This window comes from Octopus bimaculoides, chromosome 23 (assembly GCF_046866305.1).
Source record: "Octopus bimaculoides isolate indiv1 chromosome 23, ASM4686630v1, whole genome shotgun sequence".
Classification (NCBI taxonomy): Eukaryota; Metazoa; Mollusca; class Cephalopoda; order Octopoda; family Octopodidae; genus Octopus; species Octopus bimaculoides.
This window is the reverse complement of record NC_142950.1, coordinates 924,741-932,679: the sequence shown is the minus strand read 5'-3', so window position 1 is coordinate 932,679 and position 7,939 is coordinate 924,741. Positions and strand designations below refer to the sequence as shown.

General features: G+C 37.0%; 1 long non-coding RNA gene across 1 annotated transcript; it reads right to left on the bottom strand.

The window, feature by feature from the left end:
- Nucleotides 1-356: 356 nt before the first annotated feature.
- On the bottom strand, nt 357-6,226 carry LOC149131280 (uncharacterized). The gene is made up of 2 exons (XR_016238087.1): nt 5,911-6,226; nt 357-1,120 (listed from the first exon to the last, which is right to left on the bottom strand). It is a non-coding gene; the product is annotated as an uncharacterized LOC149131280 (long non-coding RNA).
- Nucleotides 6,227-7,939: the final 1,713 nt, after the last annotated feature.

Genomic DNA, 7,939 nt, shown 5'->3' with positions numbered 1-7,939 from the left:
TAACCCATATCTCTTTTTTTGCTCAACGATGGGAGAAGCGTGTAAATTAAAGGGAAATTTTAAGCTGCTATTTCTAGCAGCTCATACGATAGGTGTCCAGAGAGAGAGAGAGAGAGAGAGAGAGAGAGAGAGAGAGAGAGATCCCTTCCTCCCTTCCCTCTGCCGTTTAGTATTTTCATTCAACTCCTTCTACGTCATCGTCATCATCATCATCATCGCACGTAACAAAACAGTCAATACAAAGCAGGATATATGCAACAATAAAGCGTAGCTGCACACACACTGCTGCAACAATGCGAACAACACAAAGGTGCACCTGGTGATACAAAATAGAAATAAGCACAAAACAAGCGACATTAGTCATAATACTAATAGTTTTCTGCCACTGGTACTCCTTTTATTGATTCGGAAAAGATTAAGGGCAAAGTCAATATTGACGGAATTTGAAGATGGATTATATACCACTAAGCATCTCATCCGGACTGCCAACGGTTCTGCCAGCTTTCGTCATAATAATAACAATAATCGTTTTTGCATAAGGCACAAGGCCTGAAATCTTGGGGAATAGGGGACTAGTCGATTACATCAGCCCCAGTGCTTCACTGGTAAAATAATTTTTTTCGTTTTCTGGAAAAGCAACGTTTTGGACTTTCGATACTTTAGCATAATAGCAACGATGTGTGTGTGTGTGTGTGTGTGTGTGTGTGTGTGTGTCTCACGGCGTGGCACTTTGGGCAAGTGTCCTCTTCTATAGCCTTAGGCCAACCAAAGCCTTGTGAGTGTATTTGGTAGACGGAAACTGAAAGAAACGAGCATATTAACGAACAATAAGTACACACTTAAACTGTATGAGCAATAATAAGGTGCGATACACAGTTATTTATCTTTCTCTCAGCATTTGCAGTGTCGGCCCCTCTTTTTTCGAAGCGTCCATGATTCGTTTAGGCATGCTGGAAACCAATAATCGACTCAGTTGTATGTTTTACAGACCACAATTCTTGCTGTACGAGAAATTTCAACCTCTAGATGCAATGCCTTTCGCAACAATAACCTGTGTTTTTAGGCCGTTTTGGTGGAAGGAAATTGTTGACTGACGTTTTTCCTTGTGCCAATGCCATCCCTGCAATAAAAGAAAAGAAAATTTCAAGTCTTTGTGAGGGAAAAGAGCAATCATTAATTTAAAAAATCAATCAAAAAATCAATCACGATATCTTACAGAATTATTCTTAATGTTCTGGTTATAAATGATCAGTTTGCATGCGATTCCAACATGAAATCATGAAGAGGAACGTGATTCCCACTTGTAGGAAATATAACCAATTCCGCAAACTGATGATTATTTGCAATATCTATTGGATTTCAAGAGATTTTCGTTCGAATCTTATTGGATAACAGATAACATGTTAAAATAATATTAAATCATTAACATTCACATGATATTTCGCACGAAATAGCAAAAAAAAAACGGTGTTTGCCAAAATCATTGGCCATGACTACATATATAATATATATATATATATATATATATATGCACGTGTGTGTGTGTGTCTTTGTGTCTGTGTTTGTCCCCCACCACAGCTTAGCAACGGGTGTTTGAGTGTTTATATACCCATCACTTAGCGGTTCGTTGAATAGATCGATGGAGTTAGTACTTAGCCTGAAAATGAATAAGCACTGGGGGCCATTTCTTGCAAATGGCAATTCTTCAAGGCGATGCCCCAATATGGCCAGAGTCTATTGGCGGAAACATGTAAAAAAAAATTGTACTGATATATCCTTTTAACATTGGCTTATGTTAAAAACGAAATATTTATAAGACAAAACAAAAAATTTCGATTGACAGAACGGAAAATACTGCTCTGGTGTTAGCTCTGCATTGAATATTAATTCAAATTGCGATGGCGTTGTGATTTGGCATTTTATTTTAGGGCACATAAAAAACGTAAGGTAAGCACTCGGCACTGAACATTCTCCTGAGCCAAACCGCCTCAAGCAAATTTGTGACTTTCTCGTTCGTATGTCATAAATCGATATAATCAATATCGTGACATTCAGCTGTTGCCTATTCGATACAGAATAATACCCTCTTCATGCTGTTGCCGGCTAATCTATACTGCTTTTGGGTCACCCTGTCCAATGAGTTAATCGAGTGAGCTAAGTGATTATCGTTGGTCTGCCTACGTGCAATTTGAACTCCTATAAGAAATAAAAAAAGAAGACACACAACCTTTCCACCAAATCGATCAAAACTCTGATCAGGTGAATTTATTAACTGACCTCGGAAGGTGTATAGGTAGACGTTAACCTTTGCGATATTTGAAATCAGAGAGCAGTGAGTCGGAATGAATGTATCGACGTTATTCAACTCTGAGCTTCTCCTTTAAAATGCATGGCTCGGGGCCAAAGCAAGAAATAAATACAATAAATAAAATAAACAGCTGAAAAATAAATATAACTAACCTATATACATCTATATATAATGTATGTATATATGTACGTATATATATGTGTGTGTGTGTGTGTGTGTGTATTTAATGTATTAGAACAAAAGAAATTGGAAGTTCGCCTGCCACCTGCCGCTAGGTTTGACCTCACACACACCGGCTTCTTAGTTTTCTTGTTGCGTTTTATCAGGTTTTTTTGTTACTATTATACTTGCTGCTGCTGCTGCTGCTGCTACTGCGGCTACTGCTGCCACTGTTGCTACTGCTGATATTGTTGTTTTTTTTGTTTTTCTTGGGCGCGCCAAGCTACCTTGTTTAACCTGCTTCACACTTGTGCTTCTACACTTCTCGTTGAATGAGTTTGACTTTGTGTCTGATTGTTTTCTACGATATACAACTTACAAAGGCAGCACACACACACACACACTCTCTCTCTCACACACACACACACACACTCTCTCTCTCTCTCACACACACACACACAAACACACACACGCAGAAACACTTTCTCTAACCCCTCTCTATATCCTCTTTCTCTCCCCTCTTTATTGCCTCCGTCTCTCTCTATTTCCTCCTTCTCTCTCTCTCTCTCTCTCCCATCTCGAGTTTCTTTCCCTCCTTCCTCTCCCTCTGCCATACACACACACACACACACACTCACATATATAGCTATATACATTCACAATTTCACACTTATCTACATACATTCTCAAATGTACACTTACGGACCTTCGCACTTACACAGGCAAGCATTCAAACGCATACACACCGCGCGAACAGAAACATACATAGAAAATCACAATTAGAAATAAACATACACACTCACATACTCATACACACACGCACACAGCCTCCCTCTACAGTCATATATGCACAAAAGAGCACAAACAACGCCATACATACACATAGGGCCTCATTCATACGCAGCAACACACATGAACATATATGCACACTCTCACACACATAATCATGCAGACACACACACGCACACACACTCTGAAACATTCAACAACTCACGCACTTGTAGAAGGATATTACACACACACACGTACACGCGCATACACATAGAGTACACACACACACACACATATACCACACATGCATTTTCCCGCCAAACAACTGGCGGATATATTTTGAGCTCATTGAGTACAAGTTAAGTTTGAAATAATAGTCAGAGCGTGTGACAAAATGGCGGGCAGTATCTGTTCTGCGTTTCAATTTTGAGTTCAGATCCGCCAAGGTTAACTAGGATCGTTGTGACGAAAGCATTTTGTTTTTATAGGTGAATAATTGCAAATATATATGTATGTGTGGATGTACGTTTATGTACGAAGCCGTATATATATATATATATATATATATATGGGAGAATATACAAATAATAACAACAGACGAGGACAGGTGGTGTAAATATATATATATATATATATATATATATATATATATATATATATATATATATATATATATATATATATATATATAAGAAGCATGTGGAACATTTTTATGACTACAAATTAATGCTAATTTGTGGTATTTGAGGCATGGATTAAAGTATTAAACAATTATTCGATTTTACCAATTAAGTTGATGAATGTATTTTAATAATCATTTTAAATCGATTTATGCCTTAACTATAACAACAAAATAAAAGATTGATGAGTTCAACGAGATTATTTATTTATCAAAATACTTTATTTTTCTGTCCAGTAAATATTTCGACCGTCACTATTCTGCTCATGGAACACAGCTAAAAATTTCGAACAGTTTCAGTTTGACTATGATCACATGAATTTGGATTAAACGTGTTCCCCAAAATCTTTCTGGTGGTCTAAAGAATGTTGATGTTGTTTAAATCGGTTCTTGAATTTATTTACTGTTCACTGATTATAATCTTTGGAAACTGAATTATCATCTGTGAAAATTTTACACAATAAATAATCGATTTCAAAGGACATGAAATATTTATTAAACAATTTATAGATTTAAAACAGTTGCGTGAGGCGGAAGCATATGATGTGATTGGATGTTTAGGAAACAGACGTAGCAAAATTATGTTCAATGTTCAAGCTAAATTTAATATTCTTTCTATTGAAAATTTTATATTTACGAATTTTTTTAAGTGTTTGTCTAATTTAGAAGAGTTTAGCGATAGATCTCCTTACATTAAGACTGAACGGGCCTTTGAACTAATTCACTTTCCTTTGTTCTATTTTTACGTGTCTGTGAATTAAAATTATATCACAGAATAAAGACAATATTAGTTAAACACTTACATATATATATACATGTGTGTGTGTGTATATATATATATATATATATATATATATATATATATATATATATATATATATATATATCTATATATATATATATACACACACATATATGTATATACAAGTTATGGCTTGTGCACATTGTGGCACATGAACAAACCACGGCTCTGGAATTATAACGTTATCCTGAAACTTCAATGGCAGACGAGGTCACGTGTCACTTCGTCCATAGAAATAACACAAATGAACCAAACAAATACAATGACAGCAACCGTAATGCCGCCGCCATCTTTTACGAACAACGTCACCAACACCACCACCTACACACACACACCACTGTACTATCCAACGCCACCACCGCCGTCACCACCGACACTAGCAACTGTCTTGAAACTTCTGAATTGTCGCAACCTTCATGAGAACTTGTTCACTGAGAGAAGGCTACATTCTATAATTCGGTTTTTCCACTACAGGCAGAAAGCTTCGAAATTGATACGAGGGGCAAATCGATTACATCGATCTCAGTGCTTGATTGGTGCTAATTTCATTTACCCCGAAAGGATAAAATGGCATAGTCTACCACAGCAGAATCTGGGCTTAGAACGTAAGATTAGCGAAAGACACCGTTAAGCTTTTTATCCGGTGCGCTAACGATTCAGCCATCTTGCTGCATTCAGACTACGTTCTATAATGTAACGGTGGATGGTTTAAAAATTATAATGCGATGTTTGCATATGGGATACCTTTACTCATAGTTCTGCGTTTCAGTGATGAAATGAGCCTGAAATACAACAAGTATAACGGTAACAACAACAACAACAGCAGCAGTAACAACAACAATAAGAAGAATTCAATGATTCATCGTATGTCGAAGGCTGCAAGAGTATTTTCTTCAGCAAAGCGACCGTTTGATAAACATTGGAAAACATATTTGCACAGCCACACGTTATCCTGATAACATGCGTCTCATAGGTTTAATCTAACAACAATAACACCACCAACAACAAAAACTGCAGCCTATCAGTGAATATGTTCCTGTGTGGTTGTTTGTCGTGCATGAAATAGCAGTTAGATTTGCCTCAAACTGCACAATTTAACGTCTTTTAAAAACAATATAAGACATACATTGGGTGAATGTAGTTCTGGATATATTTGCGCTCAATCAAACAACAACAGCAAAGATTTCTTACCGTGCCATTTTCGCTGAGAGAAAAAGGTGACCAAAGTGCCTCTCCTCCCAAACCACGAAACTTAAGAATCTCAAATTTCATGAGCATATCGAAGAGTTTACCGATGGAAATGTTCGATTAGTTATCAGAGATTTGAGGTTAAATCCTTTCAAGATGGGTCTGTTCAATCATGGCTGACCAAGGGCTAAACTGCCTCGATAACAAACACAAATACATGAACTTTATATCAGCAATGAGGCCCAGCATAACAACAAGGAAAATTATGAGAAGAGTCGGCTACCATGACTAAACAACGAGAGAGAGAAGGAAGCAACAAGTCGACTAGGGGTGGGGAGTGGGGATGAGGGGAGAATGTGGAACAAAGGAGGGGGTAGGACAGCTTGACTTTTTAGAAAGTTGGACGACGTCTTTTTGTATGGATTCACTCGTGTGAAGTTAAATGACGAACGCCAGCCGCCTGACAGGTCACAATAGCCAACACATTACATCTGCGAATATCTATATAAATGCGTGTGTGTTACATATGTTTAATTGCGTATGCGAATATCTATATATATGTGTGTGTATATTGTTTATATACACACACATATATAATATTCACACACAGAGTGAGAGATACAATTACATAGTGCTATTTAAATTTAAATTGCTTTATATATAACTGCTATTCAGAATCTCATGTAATCCTTATACAACGACACATCGAAAGAAAACTATGGAGGGAACATTTGTGTTACAGTCCAAGTTGCCTTTCACTGATCTGTATACTTAGGAAGGTCATAGAGTACAAACAAAAAGGCAAGGGTCTAAAATTTTACATCATCTTACACGTGTTTCCATAAGAATAGTAGCCTTTATCCCAGGAGAAACCTTATAAGCAGATTACTTTATTAAATCTCCAGAGATCGCGTAATACACATATTAAAGTTTCAGATTGTGAAATGTCATCGACACCGTTTTTGGTATCCAGAGTGTTATGGTTCCAACAGAATATAACTGCCACAGTAGTCAAGATCGTTGATACCAATAATATTGTCCGATGTCCCTTATTCATCCCAGGCACACGCATGCATACATACACATAAATATATAGTCATACGTATACGCGGTTAGTATAGGCTGTTGTAGTTATTTTCGTACGTTCGTCATTCAATTTGATAATTGGGTCATTCATAGTCGCGAAAGAAATTAGCGCCATGAAGTAAGACATTCAAATTCATTTTTCAATCCTTCGATTGAATTAACTCTCGACGTCAAACTGTTTATTTATTTGTATTCACTGACATTCATTAAAAGATTCATTCCTAGCGTTTGACGAAGGGTCCAACAACTTCAGATGCAAGGTCAAAGTACAGGGTCCATTCTGCTGGTCAGTACTGTTTTACTGCTACCTAGTTTTATTCCACCCAGGAAAACTATAAATGACAATCAAGTAAGCATGGTGACCTCCTTAAAGCCGTTATCATTTCTGATATTCTGTAAAATCTGTTAATTTTCGCGATGCCAGAAATAGTTGCGTATACAATCCCCAAATGCTGTGAAAGGAGCTGCCAAATGAAATTTTTTTGACCTAGCTCTTCTCTAGCCCTGTGAAGATGACAAGCAAACTTGCTTCAGTAAGATTTGAACTAAAGACATGAAGAATCACTACGAAATAGAACAAGGGACTTGGACTGGTTCCATCTATATTCCAAATAAGACACATTAATATATCGCTGCATGCATGACCCCTGGCGGTGTATTCTCCAGTATGTGCATGCAGAAGTATATCTATCGCACTTCCCAAGACAATAATTCTTCATTTTTTTTGTTTTTGTTTCACCAATCTCACCATTTATTTTCAAACGGAACCAACCAATGCAACTGCCTCACCACCAGCGAAGTCGTTTTAATATAGTTTCTGACATGACATAAGTTCTTTTGTTATCTTCATTTATTTTTGGCAAGTCAAAGTTGTGTCTCCATAGAATCACACAGGCTGTTTGGTAACTTCGTTGCCGTTCGTTGTACACAGCACACACGTATTTGA